Below are 19,521 nucleotides of genomic sequence, written 5' to 3'. Positions count from 1 at the left end.
TAGACTCTCTAAGGATAGGAATGTTGTATTTGGCTTTCTCCTCTTTTCCTTTCCTTTTCTCTCCCCATCTTTGTTGTTGTACTCCTAGATTGTAACTCCTTGTGATAGTTAGTCTAGCTAAAGTTTTGTCAGTTTTGTTTATCTTTACAAGAAGCCAGCTCTTAATTTTGTAGACCTTTTCTATGATTTTTCTGGTCTCTATGCCATTCATTTCTGCTCTGATCTTTGTATTTTCTTCTTTCTGCTAACTTTGGGTTTGGTTCTTCTTTTTCTAGTTCCTTGTGGTATGAAGTTAGGCTGTTTATTTGAGATCTTTTTCTTAATGTCGGCATTTAGTGCTATAAACTTCCCTCTTAGAACTGTTTTGCTGCATCTCATGAGTTTTGGTATGTCGTGTTTCCATTTTCATGTATTTCAAGGTATTTTTTATTTCCCTTTTGATTTCTCATTTCACCCACTGTGTCCTTACTGATTTTCTGCCTTGATGATCTGTCCAGTATTGAAAGTGCGGTATTGAATTCCCCTACTATTATTGTATTGTTGTCTCTTTCTCTCTTCAGCTATATTAGTATTTGCTTCATATATTTAGGTGCTCCAGTGTTGAATGCATATATATTTACAATTACTATACCCTCTTGATGAATCGACCCCTTTATCCCTATATCATGGCCTACTTTTATCTTGTTACAGTTTTGACTTAGAGTCTATTTTGTCTGATACAAGTAGAGCTACTTCTGCTCTCTTTAGGTTTTCATTTGCATGGAATTTTTTTTAAAAAAGATTTTATTTATTTATTTGAGAGAGAGAGACAGAGCACAAGCAGGTGGACAGGAGAAGGGAGAAGCAGACTCCCTGCTGAGCTGGGAGCCCAATGTGGGGCTGGATCCCAGGACTCTGGGATCATGACCTAAGCCAATGGCAGATGCTTAACTGACTGAGCCACCCAAGCACCCCTTCATGGAATGTTTTTTTTCCAGTCCTTCACTTCACTTTGAACCTGTGTGGTTCCTTCAAGCTGCAGTATCTTGTAGGCAGCAGATAGTTGGGTCTTCTTTTTTTCACCCGTTCATCCACTGGAAGTCTTTTGATTGGAGAACTGAATCCATTTACATTTAATGTAATTATCAATAAGTAAGGGCTTACTAATGCCATCTTGTTGATTGTTTTCTGGCTGTTTTGTAGTTCCTTCGAAACTTTCTTTCTTGCTGTCTTTTTGAATTGATGATTTTCCATAGTAGTATGTTTTGATTCCCTTCTGTTTACCTTTATGTATCTATTACAGGTTTTTGCTTTCTGGTTACTATGAGGCTTACATAACATCTTATCATTGTAACAGTCTATTTTAAGCTGATAGCAACTTAACTTTTCGTTGTTGTTGTTGCAGTTTTATATCTTTATTTGATAGTCAGCAATTAGTTCTCATCCACACTAACGGTCTGTAGATTTTTGAAAATGGTTACAGGTATATAGGTAACCAATGTATAAAGCTTGTTTGGTGAGCCTTCATCCTTGTTACATTTGCTGGACAATGGCATATAGATAAGGTATAGCACATTCCTTATTCCTTTGGCCCCGACAGCTTTGTTGAGCCTGGTGTCAATGAGCACATCTGGAGTTCCTCTCTCCTTTATAGCAAATTTCCAGATCTCTTTGAGGGGCACGCTTCTTGAAACTCACTCCATGGGTGCACTTGTGAATATTGATGGTGTACTCTCTGGTCACTACCTCATTGATGGCAGAATGGCCCTTCTTCTTGCCACCCTTCTTTGCAGGAGCCTTTCTGCTGGGTCCAGGTTGGAAAGGAAAGATAGCAACTTAAATCTGATTACATACAAAACTCTACTCTTTCACTCCCCCTCATTTTATGGTTTTGATGTCACAATTTACATCTTTTTTATATTGTGCATCCAAATTACTGTGGCTGTAAGCTACAACAGTTATAAGCTTTAATATTTTTGTGCTTTAACAGACATAAGCTTTGGTACTTTTGTCCTTCAACCTTTATACTGGAATGAAGTGATTAACACACTACCATATTATAGTATAGTATTATAGTATTAGACTGTTCCGAATTTGACTATGTAGTTACCTTTACCAATGTATATTTTAATATATTTTCAGGTTATTAATTAGTGTCCTTTCATTTCAGCTTGAAGAAGTCCTTCAGTATTTCTTGAAAGTTAGGTCTAGTAGTGATGAACTCCCTTAGCTTTTGTTTGTCTGAGAAAGTCTTTATTTCTCCTTAATAGCTGAAGGACAGCTTTTCTTTTCTTTTTTTTATTATTTTTTTAATAATAATATTTTTTATTATGTTAGTCACCATACAGTACATCCCTAGTTTTTGATGTAAAGTTCCATGATTCATTACTTACGTGTAACACCCAGTGCACCATGCAATACGTGCCCTCCTTAATACCCATCACCAGCCTATCCCATTCCCCCACTGCCCTCCTCTCTGAAGCCCTCAGTTTGTTGAAGGACAGCTTTTCTGAGTAACGTATTCTTGATTGGCAATTTTATTTTTCTTTCAGTGCTTTGAATATGTCATCTCCTCCTCTCCTGACCTGCAAGGCTTCTGCTGAGAAATCTTCTGACAGCCTTATGGAGGTTCCCTTGTAAATGAGGTTTGTGTGTTTGTCTTTGCTGGTTTTAAAATTCTCTTTGATTTTAGATAGTGTTATTATAATCTGTCTTGGATTTGAGTTGAATCTCTTTGGGGACCTATGAGCTTCATAAATTTGGATGTCCAGATTTCTTGCCATTTGGGAATTTCTTAGCCATTATTTCTTTAAATCATTTTTCTGCCCCCTTTTCCTCCCTTCTCTTTCTGGTAATCCAGTGATGCATAGATTATTTTTCTTGATAGTGTTCTAATGATTCACATAAACTCTTTTTACTCTTTTTTTTTTAAGATTTTATTTATTTGAGAGAGAGAAGGAGAGAGAGAGAGAGAGAGAGCGCATGAGTGGGGGGCGTAGAGGGAGAAGCAGACTCCCTGCTGAGCAGGAAGCCTGACACAGGGCTTGAACCCGGGACCCTGGGATCATGCCCTGAGCTAAAGGCAGATGCTTAACCAACTAATCCACCCAGGCCCCCCCTCTTCACTCTTTTTCATTCTTTTTTCTTTGTTCTTCTCTGACTTGATTTCAAATAACGGGTCTTTGACTTCTCAGCTCCTCTCTTCTGCTTGACCAAGTCTGCTGTCAGTGCTCTCTATTGCATTTTTCATTTTATTCATTGTATTCTTCAGCTCCAGACTTTCCGTTTTTCTCTCTCTTTTAATTTTTTTTTTGATTTCTGTATCTCTGTTAAATGTCTCATTTTACTTGTGTATTGTTTTCTTGAGTTCATTGAATTGTCTGTCTGTATTTTCTCGTAGCTCACTGAACTTCCTTTAAACAACTGTGTGAATTCTTTATTGGGCAAATTGCAGATCGTCATTTCTTTAGGGTTGGTTACTGGAAAATTACTGTGTTCATTGGGCGGTGTCATGTTTCCTTGATTTTTCATGTTCCTTGAAGTCTTGTGTTGCCATCTTCACATTTGCAGAAGGAATCACCTTCTGCAGTCTCTACTGATTGTCTCTGGGAGAGAAATACCTTCTGCCAGCCCTGCTAAGCATTCTGAGACTCTCTCAGACATTTTCTATGGATACACATGCTCCACTGCTCCTGTTCTCTCTTGGTGGGTGGGTGATGATTCTTAAGATCGTGTTCTTTCTCCTGATCCTCCAAAGCCCAGCTGACTGCTGACAGCCTCGCATTTGCCTTCTCTAGGGCAGTGCTGAATGCTGAAGTTTTTGTGCTTTTTCCCAATCCTGCGGATTTGGGCTGGCTTTCTGTACTTGCTCACTAGCTCTCGGCAGAGACTTGCACTCCTTGACCTTGGCAGTGTGAACAGGGAGCTGGCCACATGGTGGTGGTGGTTGCAGGGTGGCTAAGGGTGAGCTGTGCAGAGTGTTGAGGGTACCCGTGGGCCGGCTGGGGGGACGCACAAGTGAGGCATCCCCAGTGGTTCATGGTGGGGCTTCTTGATGGGGTCCACATGACCGGATCTGCATCACTTCTGCCCTCCAAGAGCCCTGGCTGCTGTTCTCCCAGCCCCTCCTGACCCTTCAGTCGTGCAACACATCTCCATAGTCTAGATGGGGCAAGACGGAATGGGGCCTCTTTGGCAGCATCCTGCCTAGGTGGGGAAGCCAGGCACGCCGTCACATGCCCCCACTTTCCTTGTGAAGAAGTCACTGGCAAACGAGGTCTCTCAAAGCTGAACTGTGCCACTGTGGGGGTAGGGTGGCGGGTAGAGTGAAACTGTTCTTATCCTCTTCAGTGTATCCAATCTTGGATTTTCCTCCAACAGTGTGTTGGAACTTGTTTGTTGGACTCCTGGACATACACAAAGTGCCCTCATTTGTGGGTGATGGTCAAAATTGGTGGCTTTTTTTGGTGGGGGGAAGACAGCGGAAAACTTTTGTTCCTCCATTTCACTGTTACCTCTCCCTGCATTTTATGTTTAGTAATGCAGATTGCCACAAATATCTAAACTTTTTGGAAGAAAATAATTTTCATTCCAATGTAATGGGGATTTTGTGTGGTTTCATTCAACACAGACTCAGGTTCCGAGCCTTTGCTCCTTGGAAATACGCTTGGAACTCTGCTGGAAAATGTTCGCTTTCTCTTTTCTCTATAATATTGATACACCTGTCACATTCAAGCAGGGCCCATGATTAATCTTAACGTGCAGGTGTTCCTAACCGAGGCTGGGATGTTTGAATTTGCTTCATTCTATGCAGTCTGTTTTAATTTTGATTAATTGCCATCAGGAATAATAACTCCTCAGGGCAGATCATTAGGAAGCTACAAAATCGATGACGTTTAGCTACAGGATATGTAAAACTAGTCACCACCACTGAAACCATCATAGATACCCTTTCAGTTGCATGCACAAGGAATACTTCGGTCATTCCAACTGGATTTCAGGAACAAATTGAAATTGAATTGGAAATGCTTTTTCATAAATAAGTTAGCTTTCAAATTTGCCTTTTTTTGCCCCCCTCAATAGATTTTCCTAATTTTGACATGAAAATCACTAACCACAACCGATAGTCATGGATGGTAGGGAGAAGATGCTTGAGATATATGCTAGGGAACATATCTCAGCACATGTCCGCAATAATTAATTGACAGATCCATGAGCTTCTAATGTGTACACAAGGAAGGACCTGGGCTTACTGCTCATTCCCCACCTGAGACCAGTGCCATTGTTGAGGCACTGACTGGTTCACTTTGTGGCTTGATGCACTAGGCTCTCAACTGCCTCTAGTGTCCTTACCTCTGGTGTAGTTTCCTCTTGGCCCACGCGTACTCAGCTATGTGCTCTTTCCTAACTAAAGCCAGCTCCTGCCTTTGCACCTGACTCACTATGCCTGGAATGCTCTTACCCCTCCGTTTCATCTGGTTACCTCATACTCAGTACTTCTCTTAAATGTCACCTATTCCAGGGGAAGCTTTGTTGCATTCCTGCCCTTGGGGGCTCTTCTCTGTGTCCCATTCCATTCTGGGCCATTTCTACATAACTGCTGTTGTATTTTATCATCACTGAATGTCCGTCTCCTCTTTTAGACTGTGAGGTCTCTGAGGGTGAAATTTCTGTCTTGTATCTCTCTAGCCCCTAGTTCAGCGGATCCTACCCTTTTTTGCTTCACACCCCCTTTGAGAATCTGATGAAAAGGATAAACTCGCTCTCTACATGAACAACTCTGAATTTTGCAAATAATTTCAAGGAATTCTGGGATCCTCTAAATCCATCTGTGGACCTTAGAAGTGCGTGGACCCCCAGTTAAGAAGCCGTGTACTAGCTCCTGGGGACATCAAAACAGTGATCACTTAACACATGCTCACTGTGTGTCCGACATTGTTCTGTGCACTGCACGGGGTCCGCCCATTTATTACTTACCGCAACCCTGTGAGATGGATATTCGGATTACCCCCAGTTTCAGGATGAGGAGACGGAGGAACAGCATAGAAGTAAGTTGCTCATGACGATCCCTGAGCCTGCACTCCCCACTAGCCTGCCCTGTCAGCCACAATCCTGCCTTCCTCCGGGCCGCACCATGCTGCACTCCACCTATCGGGCACTGCAAACTGTCTTTTGAATGAACCATAGAATGAGCAATAGTAGTATATACACCAGAACCTATGAATAAGGTTAAAATCATGCAGAAAAGAAAGAGGCTTAGCATTCAAATGGTTGGAGCCTCCTCAGTAGAGTGGATAGCATAGAAGGTAAGCTACACCCAATCTCCATTTAGCTTTAAATATAGGGAGTGCGGTGGGGGGGAAGGGCGCCTGGGTGGCTCAGTCGGTGAATCATCTGCCTTCAGCTCAGGTCATGATCTCAGGGTCCTGAGATTGAGCCCCACAGCGGGCTCCCTGCTCAGTGGGGAGTCTGCTTTCCCCTGTCCCCCAGCTTGTGCACTCTCTCTCTCAGATAAATAAATAAATACAATCTTTAAAAAAAGTATAAGGAGTGGGAAGGTAAAGAACTTCTATTGAATGTTTAATACACCCCTGACCTTGAGTTTGGGACTTCCTAAACAAACCGTATCCTACAGTAATGGTAACACAGCTTGGAATAAAATTGAATTTTGAGTCAGGTATTGACCTCGGGGAAGGACTGGATGGGAAAATAGAAAGTGCTGTGTTTTTTAAAGCAAGCACGAATAAAGCACAGTTTGTAGAAGCCTAACTAGCCCTGTGACCTCTCGGAGTGGAAGTTTTAGGGCTAACCCGGAGAAGGATTAAGGAGGAAAGGGTGGGCTAAGCTTCTTCTTTCTTTTAATAAAGATAAGCCTTTTGTGTATTTTGTGATAAGGAAGAGTTTTACAATTCCAGTCTGACGTGTTGGCCCTTCATTAAAGTGTGCCTCCAAAAGCACTTCTGCTCTGGTTCCAGAAAAGCAGGAAGGGAAGGTGGGAATTAAAGAGAAGAGAGATTTGTTTATTTGTTTCTTGTGTACTGAGTTTGAGAAGTTCTTTGTAGATCTTGGATACCAGTCTTTTATCTGTAGTGTCATTTGCAAATATATTCTCCCATTCCGTGGGCTGCCTCTTAGTTTTTTAGACTGTTTCCTTGGCTGTGCAGAAGCTTTTTATCTTGATGAAGTCCCCAAAGTTCATTTTTTCTTTTGTTTCTCTTGCCTTTGGAGATGTGTCATGGAAAAGGTTGCTCTGGCCGATGTCAAAGAGGCTGCTGCCTGTGTTCTCCTCTAGGATTTTGATGGATTCCTGTCTCACATCGAGGTCTTTCATCCATTTGGAGTTTATCTTTGTGTATGGTGTGAGAGAGTGGTCAAGTTTCATTCTTTTGTATGTAGCTGTCCAATTTTCCTAGCACTATTTATCGAAGAGACTGTCTTTTTTCCACTGGATGTTTTTTCCTGCTTTGTCAAAGATTAGTTGCCCAAAGAGCCAAGGGTCCATTTCTGGGTTCTCTATTCTCTTCCATTGGTCTATGTGTCTGTTTTTGTGCCAGTACCATGCTGTCTTTGTGATCGCAGCTTTGTAGTATAGCTTGAAATCCAGCAACGTGATGCCCCCAGCTTTGTTTTTCCTTTTCGACAATTCCTTGGCAATTCGGGGCCTTTTCTGGTTCCACACAAATTTAAATTGAGCTACCCTATGATCCAACAATTGCACTACTGGGTATTTACCCCAAAGATACAGACGTAGTGAAGAGAAGGGCCGTATGCACCCCAATGTTCATAGCAGCATTGTCCACAATAGCTAAATCGTGGAAGGAGCCGAGATGCCCTTCAACAGATGACTGGATTAAGAAGATGTGGTCCATATATACAATGGACTATTACTCAGCCATTAAAAAGAACGATTTCTCAACATTTGCTGCAATATGGACGGCACTGGAGGAGATAATGCTAAGCGAAATAAGTCAAGCAGAGAAAGAATTATCATATGGTTTCGCTCATTTATGGAACATAAGAAGTGGGAAGATCGGTAGGAGAAGAAAGGGAAGAAGAAGGTGGGGGTAAACAGAAGGGGGAATGAACCATGAGAGACTAGGGACTCTGGGAAACAAACTGAGGGCTTCAGAGGGGTGGGAGGTGGGGGAATGGGATAGGTTGGTGATGGGTAGTAAGGAGGGCACGTATTGCATGGTGCACTGGGTGTTATACGCAAGTAATGATTCATGGAACTTTACATCAAAAACTAGGGATGTACTGTATGGTGACTAACATAATATAATAAAAAAATATTATTTAAAAAAAATAGAAGAGAGACAAATGGGGATTACCATGTGCCAGTAATCACACGAGATGATTCCAAGTAGAGTCTGTCCGCTAATCTAGCCTCTGGTTCCTACTGTAGTCAACGGTTTAAAAGTCAAATGTCAGGGGGTGCCTGGGTGGCTCAGTCGTTAAGTTAGTCTGCCTTCGGCTCAGGGCATGATCCTGGAGTTCTGGGATCGAGCCCCACATCAGGCTTCTCCACTGGGAGGCTGCTTCTTCCTCTCCCATTCCCCCTGCCTGTGTTCCCTCTCTCGCTGACTGTCTCTCTCTCCATCACATAAAATAATAAATAAATAAAAAATCTTAAAAAAAAAAAAAGTCAAATGTCAGGTAGGGAGCTGGCAGAAAAAAACAGTGGCAGGAGACTTTACTTGCTCAAAGAAACTTGCAGTCTTCTTCATTATTGTCCATGACCAATTTTAACCACAGTTGGAAAAGCCTAGAAGTGAGAAAATGCTCTTGGTGTCCTTCATTCCCCCATGGTTGCTAGGGCTGATCTTACTGTGTTCTGCATATCAGATTTAGGGGATCCATCTCTAGGTAAGCCTTGAACCACTTCTAGCCTGTGTGTCGAGGGGGCTCAGGTCTTCAGAGGGCCAGAGTCTAACCCTAAAGCTCCTGGGATATAAATCTATGTGTCTGGTGGGGAGGACAAGGGTATGTGACATGGGTCATTGCCCAAGTTTATGCTCTCACTGGGGCTCTCCTCAATGGTCAAGGTACTTACAACTCTATCTCACAAATTGTGGGGGGTACTTCTCCTGTCAGTCATTTTTATTGCTCTCACGCTTATCCAGATCCCTGACTCTGGATATGTTGGTGTCTCGGTGTCCATATATTTGGATTATAGAGGATGGTATAATGTACAAATGAACACAGGACTTTTTGGAACTAAATTTGGGAACACTTTCTGGTTTCATTTTTTTAATAATATAGCAAACAGTGTCCTAAAATGTTAGCAAGTCATTTTAAAATATTTGGCTGGAAATGTTTTTAACTTTTTCTAATATTAGCTTGGCTTTATAACTTAGCTGTCTTAAACTACAAGCAATCATCTAAAGGGGGCTAAATCAAGCCAGTTTTCCACGGAGTTACAATAATGGAGACTCTAATTATCCAGTCTGCATCTCAAGTTGTTTGTAATTCATTAAAATTCCTTTTGCCCCTTTTCAGCTGGATGCATTTCAGCGTTCTAAATTCTTGTCTCTTCCTGTTTCAAAAATGTAGACAGTTAATAGAGTATATTCATATCTCATTTGTTTGTTAATTTGTTTTTGTAATGATCTCTTTGTCCCTTCATTTCTCTAACCCATGGCTGTACCTATATTACCAGTTAAAATGCAAATTTTCGTAGAGGCTGGCCCCTACTGTTGATAGCAAAAGAATTTTGATCTTGCAAAATGATTTGCATTTGGATGAAGGATTCCCACCGCATGTATGAATTTGCACCTGGATGCAAATCCAGGGAGAGCGAGCTCTGTGGTGGACTTGGGGAGAGGGAGGTGGCGTCTTTGGGGTAAAGGAAGGTGTTACACTCTGTGAAGAATGCAACCCTGTGCTACAGAACAGGACTGAGACCGAAGCATTTGATTTTTGCTCTTTTGGAAGGTCTGCATAGGTGCGAAGCCTTAAGATGTTGGCAGGTTCGCCGCGGATCATCGGGGCAGTTGAGTTTATGTGAGTGTGTCCCTGGGCTTTCAAAGATCTCTCTGGGCAGCCTGACTAGGACAGGTTATCAGCTTCCCTGCCTCCTTGGTGGGGGTCACTCTTTAACTTGTATAAACACTTTATGGGAATGTGTATCTTTCATCACCACGGACCAGATCATTCTTGTAACTAGGCACCCAAGGAAGTCTCGAAGTATTCCTCCTGGGGCTGTGCAGGCTTGGAGCTGCTCATGTGACGTTTCTCTTTGCCTTTTCTAATGTTTGCTCTCGGGAGAGGATTATCCAGGGAATAGTTCGGCTTAGGCGTGAGGCTGATCCTTTCATTTCTTCTCACCCAGTGAAACATAGGTTCTTTAGATGACAGACCCAACGTAATTCCATCAGGAAGTGTAGACTCCCAGGAGGAAATATCAACAGTTGAGGATTACTGAAAAATGAGATACAGTGTGTTTTTTTCTTTGCACTTTTTAGAGAAGAAAGGACTATAATTTACACTAAATTCTGCTCTGTGTTTGAAAGTGTGAATTGGAGACTCTTGTGGAAACCATTGCTTGCCTCAAATCCAAAGGGTAATGAAGCTAGAAAGAACTTTTAAAACATATCCGATGACATGAATATTATTTTACAGGCCTGAATAAAGGGTGAGAACATGATTTAGATGATATGCGATAGCTCAGTATTTGGTTAATAAGCTCATGTAAAAATTAAATCAGGTTGTGCATTCTGTACTCCGTGCTTTATCTAATTTAGTTTTACCAGATAGGGATTTTCAAGTGTAGTCACTGTGGTTAATGTACAGTGATTATACCAGTTAAGGGTTATGCACCATAATAAGATAAAAGATACTAAAAAAAAAAATTTTTTTTTTTAGAGTAAGCTCTACACCCAACATAGGGTTCAAACCCCCAACGCGGAGATCAAGAGTTGCACACTTCACTGACTTAGCCAGCCAGGCGCCCCAAGGAGATAAAAAAATATTTGAGTTGATTATGAATTTTATCTAATTACATTGGTCCATTAAAAAAAAATACAGTGCCCATAGGTCAAATTGCAGGAGCATAACACCTACAGTTATTGCTGGAAATTCAAGAGCTAGCTTCCGAGTGTTCCCTTCATCTGTCCTGTGGAACATGGCATACCAAAGACCTTATTCTGCAAGTTTTTGGAAGATTCTTTTAACAGCCCTCTCTCTAAATTCCTTCTGCCAGAGTCATTCACTCTTTCGAAGAGTGACTGTATAATTTGGCCCTCGAACCCCTGGGAACCCTTGAAGTTTCGTTAAGGAGTCCTGAAATCTATATTTATACCAAGTATTATCAAGGACAGAATAAAGAATGTCCTGGCATATACGTACTATTTTTCATGTGTAAGTGGCTGTTGTGATGATTAATAAATACAAACTATGCTGATTTCATGGCAGCTTTTGGTCATCTCAATCCACAGAGACTAAAACAAAATGACTAGTATTGGGTAAAAAACGGGCTCTCGTACTTGAAAAGTTTAGAAACTAGTAGAAAACAGGAGTGGAACGTGTCACCAGTATGGCAAGTTTCCATTTCAGCTACAGTTCCTTGTGTGCCTCTGAACTCCCCATGGTCAAAGGAGTTATTCACTTCTCAGAATGATTCATGCTTATAGAACATACTGGTAACAAAAGTGTAGAGCATTAGGATTTGTGGAGGGAAAAGAGGGGGGCATATTCAAATGATCTGCTAATATGGAGTCTCTCTTTTTTTTATGCTCTCAAATTACCACATTGTGGCTAAGTAGATGACAGCTGGCCGCAGAAGTCTATAAACATTTTAATCCTGCTTTCAGCCAGCCAGGATCCCCTGAATCATAATTACGGAGGGGACTCCATGAACCGCACTCAGCCCCGCCCTGCTTCCCAAGCTGAGCCCCACTTGTCCTGCCTCAGGATCAATGCTGGGTCACAAAAAAGGGGTCATGAGAGCAAAGCCTGGTTGGGGGTGGGGGACAGATGCACCAGAAAGAACTAGACAAACTTATGGAGAGAAAAGTTCCTGCTCTGTGAAGGGTAGACTCACTCGCTGGCTGACAGCACGCAGTCATGAGTTCCCTCTGACAGAAACCAACCCTACCGTCTAACACTGGAATGTAAAGCACATCACGCAGGGGCTCCGGGCCGGCTCTGTCGGTGTGGCTCTTGATCTCGGGGCTGGGAGTTCGAGCCTCCCCATTGGGTGTAAAGGTTACTTAAAAAAATAAAATCTTGAAAAAAAAAAAAAAAAGGGCACAGGGAAGAGGAGGCATGTCAACAACCAGGAAAAGGTCCGCTTCCACTCCGAGCAGGTAAATAAATCCATTCATGTTACACACGCCACAGAAGTTTTTATTGTTTATCAATAATTACAGCTCTCTTTCATGTTTTCACACGCTGGGTCTAAGGAGGGAAGGGAATTGGGCCTGTTAACCTTCGTGTGCGACTGGGAAGCAGTTTATGGCTGGCCAGGTGCAAATGCCGTATCTAATCTCCCCTGTGTCTGTCGTAGGGCAGCTGCAGCAGTTGGAGGGAGTTAGGGAGCTATTAAATATCAAGGAAATGTTTGTGCCAGTATTGTCCCGTTTCGGGGTGGTACGAGAAATCCACAAATTGTTTTCCACTTAGAAGCACGACAGATATTACTGGGGAAAAGCCATTTCTACGAGATCCCAACAACGGGGGTGGGGAGAGGGGCGGGGGGCAGAGTGACCCACCTCAAGTTCAACGGGGCATTCGAGGCCCTTTCTCAGTCTCCTTCCTATAGCTGCAAAAGTGGTCTTCAGCCTTCTGCCTTACTACCGGTTCTTTGTGACTGTGGACAGGACACCAGGGTACTGAGAACCAAAGAGTGCTCACCTGGAAAACAAACACTTTCTTTAGTCCGGCATTGATGCCCGAGGATGTTTTAAAAGTTAATAATATAATTAGGGGTAAAGTAAAATGAGATCCTGAAGCGAGAGTGTAAGACAGAAGGAATGTGTGCATGAGTTGACTCAAACGGGGTGGTGCAATGCAGTATACACTGGCCGTGAGACTGTGGGCTGCGCGGACCCTAGGACTTCCTGGTGGCCTGAGTGGGGCCCCAGTTCCCTTGTCTGTACCACAAGGAGTTGATCACTGCATGATCCCCTTTGGTTTTACAAATCTATACTGAATGATACCACCTACCCAGCAGACACAATCTCAATGACCTAATCATGGAGACAAAGGCCAACACAGGTGCGACTCTTACCTATGGGCACATGTTGCAAAGTAAGACATTATAAGCTATGTACATAACTCGTCACGTTTGTACACCTTAAACTTACACGATGGTATACGTCAGGTATAGTTCAAGAAATCTGGAGTAAAACAAAGTGGAAGATGGTTTGTAAAGATACGCTGTAGTGTTCCAGCTTTAGCTCCATTCCGTGTAGTTTTCCTGCCCCCCTCCCCAATATTTAGATGAGATTACAGATGGCATCTGTAGCAGGTAGGAATTGCATTTGCTAAATGTAACAGAATCCTGATGGCGGAGGCAGAACCAAATAGGGGTTGTTTTCGTCACGACAAGGACTCCACAGTCGCACAGTGAAGGGCCTGCACAGCAGCCGACGAGGACATCAAGCCCCCCGCCTCGCTCCTTTTCCTTATCCTCCATCATTCTTAGGATCCCGCTCTCCTTCTCATGGCTCTAGCCTCTTTAATAAACATACTGGACACCCACGTGGTGCCTTGTGCTTTTGCCTCATTGGCTAGAACTGTGTCACATGACTGTTCCTACCTGCAAGGGATGCTGGGAGACAGCGTGCTGCAATTGAGCCCACTGCTTGGGTTGAACCAGACCTAGCCTCTGTCAGTAGGGAAGGAGGTGGAAGGGGATACAGAGTATGCAGTAGCAGTGGCGGCCCCAGGACTCTCGAGACATTCACAGATCCCGCAGGCTGGAGAGGGCAATAAATACATGGAGTGATGGCGTCAGAACACAGAAGGATCTTAGGAGAATGGAACAATAAAATGAATCTAACATGCACACAATTCAATAGGGTTAAAGTCTTACCCCTGAGTCTAAAAACATCAACAGTACATAGATAGAATGGGGGAAATGTTTCTTAATAACCCTACAAAAATATCTACTGATTTTCATTTACCACAAGAGTAGTAACAGCAATCAAAACAATAGTTTGTATTTCCTGAATGGTTACTATTAGTTATCTCCCATGTAGTTCTCAGGGTAATTCTCGGAGGTAGATTTATTATTTTTATTATCTCTATTTTATTTTATTTTTTTTGAAAATTGAGAATTATAAATAACTTGAGCAAAATCCTCCAGCTAGTAAGTGGGTAGGCCAGGATTTGAACGTAATGCCAGAACCCTTATTATCTATCTTTATATTATACTATTTCCCAAGGAAAAGTGATTTATTGTCTAAAAAAGCTAATTCAATCCTTAAAAAAAAGATTTTATTTTTTTACATCATCTCTACACTCAACATGGCACTCAGACGCACAACCCTGAGGTCAAGAGCCACGTGCTCCATTGACTGAGCCAGCCAGGCGCCCCAAAAGCTAATTCAATCTTGGACTGCATTAATAGTATCACAATATCTATGTCTGGGGAGATAACAGTCTCTGTCTCTGATCGAAACATTTTTGCAGCATTGCTCTTAACTCTGGAAGCCAGGTTCAGACAGATGGGAACTGCTAAGTCCTCCTGTACCCATGCCATCTTTACTTCAGTTTCAGAGGGTAAGAAGGATGCCCAAGGCCAACACCTCCACCTTGCTCTTGGCCCTGTCCCATGTCTTTCTGGAGCTCCGACAATGGACTCTTCTGTCTCCTCTACCTCCAACTTGTCATTTTCTTCCAATTCTTTTTTCCTCAGCCAATAAGTTTATTTTAAAAGTTTCCATCCTAAATAAATAGCCCTCCAAAACCTCATTTGTAGCACTACATACCTTTTAAACTATGACTTCCAACGAGTCCTTGTTAACCACACTTCATGAAAGAATATTTAACATATGCTGTCTCCACCTCACTTTCCAGTTATACCCTTTTCAATTTCCAACTATGTCAAACATCCCCAACAATTTTAAAATACAAGTCCATCCCCAGTGGCAGCCATCTTTGGAAGTCAAAGAAGCTGACTAACTGGGCACTTGGTGGAGGCTTGTATTTTAAGGGCTCATCATTTATCTGATATGCATCTTGAAAACATTCCTAAATCTGTTAAGAAGTCTAGTTTTCACAAATGTGTTCTACTAAGTCAGCATGACTTTTAATTCACCATGAAACGGTGAACCTAAACTCTGCAATGATTTTGTTGGCTTGCCGTTCACTTTTCTCATTATGTTATGCTTAACAGAAGAAATCTGACTATTTCTGTTCTTTTATATTTAAATGATTTTGGTGCCTGTGACCATATTTAACTTATATAGAAACAAAGGCATGTTGAATGATAAAGTAAATGAAAAATGGCTGTTCCATTTTTAATTATCAGTGGAATGAGCATTAGTGACATGAAGAATCTAGGAGAAGATCATCGATCGTCAGTTTGCATCTACCCCCATACTTGTCATCCCCCAGCACCACATCCTCTGGAGATGGAAGAGACCTGAGTCACTTTGGCAACAGAGTTTGGAAGTAGATAATTTCACAAAGGCTTGGAAAACCACAAGTTTCAATTGCAAGTATAATATAAGTACATTTCTAAACTCCACCACCTAGACTTTATTAAGAGCACTGGTGGTGTTGGAAAGTTCCAGTGCTGGCCAAGTTTAGCTCTTAGGACACTTCTGTATCCACTGGATTGGAGCAAACAATATTCTTCAAGAAAAAATTCTAAAATTTCCTAAAAGTAGAAGTAAGCAGTACAGTTGACCCTTGGACAGCATGAAGGCCAACCCCCTGTGTGGTCAAGAATCTGCATGTAACTTTTGACTCCCTAAAAACTTAACTACTAATAGCCTACTGTTGACCTGAAGCCTTACAGATAATAGTCACTTAACACCTATTTTGTATGCTATATGTATTATATATTATATTCTTACAATAAAGATAGAGAAAAGAAAATGTTATTTAAAAAATCCTAAGGAAGAGAAAATGCATTTATAGTATAAGACAGTAAAAAAATCCTCATAGAAGTGAACCCATGCAGTTCAACCCCATTTTGTTCAAAGGTCAACTGTAATGAATCTCTTATTAAAATACAAGAAATAATTTTCTACCAGATTATTTCTTTGGCTTTTTGTAGTTTCTCATTCTGGACCACTTGGAAGCACGATCAGCACAAGAAATTGCCAAAGGCAGGAATGGAGTGAGAGGCAGGGTCCGGGAGCAGTGGGGGTGGAGGGTGAGTAGCGGCAAACAAGTAGATCATTCTAGATTACAGGGGCCCCCCACAATATGATGGTTTGACTTATGATTTTTTTTTTTTTTTGGCTTCACAATGTACAAAAGTGATACTAAATCAGTAGAAACCGTGCTTTGAATTTTCATCTTTTCCCAGGGTAGTGATATGGGGTCTGATACTATCTTGTGATGGTGGGCAGTGGCAACAAGCTTTTGCTCCTGGTCAGCCACACAATCATGAGGGTAAACAGCCAATACGCTTACAATCATTCTGTACACACACACCCATTCCCTTTTTCAGTTTCAGTACAGGGTTCAGCAAATTACATGAGATACTCAACACTGTTATCATTTATTGGCTTTTAAAGTTGATCATCACTGCAGTCTGTTTTAGAAGAATACATAGTAGGGCAAGTTTCTTGTGTGTTTATTAATGCGGGACTCTTTCTAGCTTCTGTACGGGCTTGCAAAATGCGTCCCACGTATCGCCAACTTCTTACTCCATTTCATTCTCATAACAAATGTGGCTGTACTTCTCCCTTTCTCTCTCTTTCTCATCTTACGTCAGGAAGGGAAACTAATAAAGATCAGGATAAAAGTAAAGAAGTACATATATGTGGCATGGGGGAGAATCTTTGAGCCAGGAGATAGAAGACATCGGGCAAATCACATGCATGTGAACGTTTAAAGGTCTGAAATGCTGTTTAAAATCCAAAGACTAATCTAATAATATTCTTAAAAATGTTGAGTAATTCTATACAGATCTTCCTCAACTTACATCCCAGTAAACCCATCATAACTTGGAAGTACCCTAAGTCAAAAATATAGTTGATACACCTGGCCTACTGGACATCATAGCTCAGCCTAACCTCTTTAAACGTGCTCAGAACTCACATTAGCCTGGAAATGAGCAAAGTCATCTAACACAAAGCCTATTTTATAATCAAGTATTGAATTTCTCTTAAATCTCCTTCCTGTAACATAGGGGGAAAAAAATCAAGCTTTATACTGAGTTTCTAACCTACACTTAGGGCCTATATTTTAGTACATTTGGCCAAAAACATTATTCAAAAGAGTTAAGGAAAAAGAATAACCTTAAAGTCTTCCATAGGTACAAGTAACAGTTTAGGGGAACATTCTATTAAGCCTGTTTTCATAGAGGGGTCAAATAGCATGCAATTATTCTGTAATTGCCTTCAGCCCCTTGCTATATAATTATTCATTTGGTTATATGTGCTTTACAAATTAGTACCCCCAAAGATCTAAAAAAAAAAATTACACAGAACATGGTGATTATCCTTAGAGTTACATCGTTTCTCAAAGGGTAATTGCCATTTCATTTGCTAGGTCTGAATTCACATCATGACCTCATGGTAATCATGTACTTACAAAGTGACTTGCCTGGCTCTCGGGGGCTCAAAATATTATGTACAGCTCAAGTATGAGAAAGTGGTTGGGAACAGGTGCAGATCCAAACTGGTGAGTGCTGTGTGTTCAGACATGCCCCAGGCTGCAGAGGGCTCACAGTAAACAGTGTTGCATGCACACGTGTGTGTGCGCGCGCATGTGCGCACGCCTGTGTATGTGTAAACGTAACATCTGTGGGTTTCTCAGGTCTCCCAAAGGCCGACCAATTCACGGAGGAAAGCTTTTACCCAACCAAGAGTCATTCCCACTCCAAAAGCCACACACATTTGTTAGATTTATTGTAAGGTCAAGGGAAGAGAAATATAAATGTCTCACCTTCCTCTTAAAACCAAGAACAACAAAAGTAAAAATGTCTTTCATTAAATACAAGAAGTACACATTGCTTGGGAGGGAGAGCAGGAAAGAGACTACCTACGGTCTTGGAACATCACAGAGCTGTGTGTTTACTGTGAAGTCTGCCCTGAATGTACAGGCATTATAAAATGATATGGTTCCTGGAGGGAGTCGAGTAAGCCGCTCCTGGAGCCCAGACTGCCAAGTGCTGAAGCCAATGCCTACAGGCTTTCGAGAACCAATTGTTAAATACTCAGGCATCTTGCAAACAGATTATTAGACTGCTGGAATCTTGAACTCGGCCATGGTGGGAATATTTACACCATAGAAATTGGCAAACACTACAAGCCATTCTTTTCTTCCCCAGAGAACCAATTTACTAGCATACCACAGAGTTCAAATATCCTTAAAGGAACACTTTGCTGAAAAGTCCGTTTTGCTAATAATTCTTATGGGACGGGGGTCTCACTAGTCACCGACTCTTAGATTTTTAACCCTTCCCTGAAAGACTCCACGATGAGTTTCTATTTATCCCCTCCCTTCTCTTAGGCTCTTCCAAGCCACTCAAAGACTGTTACAACTGAACACTCCTCTGTAGGAATCCCATGTTTGAATATTAGTGTTTAAGAGCACAAGATTTGAATTTGAACCCAGATTAGACAGCGTGGGTTTGAATGCACAAGCCTGTATTTACTAGATGTGTGATCTGAACAATACTTCTCTCTTCACGCTTCCTTTTTCTCATTTGTGAAAGGGACATAGGTCTTACCTCATGGAGTTGGTATGGGAATATCTCCCTCATAGGGTTGTTGTGGGGATTAAATAAGTTATTATATGTAAAGCATTTGGAACGGTGGCCGTAGAAGGCCCCATGCATGTGTTTATTGTTGTATTTATGACTGGGAAGATTACCCTGTGTGCCTGGCACACGGCAAACACTCAATAAATGGAAATTGTGTCTATTTTTCTTTTTTGCAGTTCTGTTATTATACATTGGTATTTGGGTTAAAACATCTTTTTCTTCAGGGACTGGAAGGCTGATGTCTCCAGGGCCACAGCCTGGCTATTTAGAGGGTTCCTGTTGTCCCAGCTGATGCCATTTTCTGGGAGTGGACCTTCAGCTGTGCAAAGGAGCAAGCCCAGAGTAGGTGGGCCAAGACGAGCCTGTGGGAAAGGCAGGGCAAGGAGAGCCAGGTGACCTGTCCTGTCTTTGAACTGATAGAACTTACTGCCTGTAACACTTAGTCTATCAGAATGGCATGCCGTCATTCTGTATTTCCTTGGGATTTCATTTGAACCTAGGGTTCCACGGTAATAACACTGTCCCCTTTTGCTCCTCTGTGGTTGGGCTGGGATGAGCGGAAGTAGGGTGGTTCTGCCCCACCTCTTCCAAGCTGCTTCTCTACCCTTTCTCTGTCACAGCAGTCCTGTGTTCAATAGCAGTCTGACTTCAGA

At 41.9% G+C, this 19,521-nt stretch overlaps 1 pseudogene; it reads right to left on the bottom strand.

Moving 5' to 3' along the window:
- Nucleotides 1-1,412: 1,412 nt before the first annotated feature.
- Nucleotides 1,413-18,327, bottom strand: LOC123791067 (large ribosomal subunit protein eL31 pseudogene; annotated as a pseudogene).
- Nucleotides 18,328-19,521: the final 1,194 nt, after the last annotated feature.

This window comes from Ursus americanus, chromosome 32 (genome assembly GCF_024610735.1).
Source record: "Ursus americanus isolate L20-20 chromosome 32, mUrsAme1.1.p, whole genome shotgun sequence".
Classification (NCBI taxonomy): Eukaryota; Metazoa; Chordata; class Mammalia; order Carnivora; family Ursidae; genus Ursus; species Ursus americanus.
The sequence above is the reverse complement of the archived record's forward strand: the minus strand, read 5'-3'. Positions and strand labels throughout refer to the sequence as shown.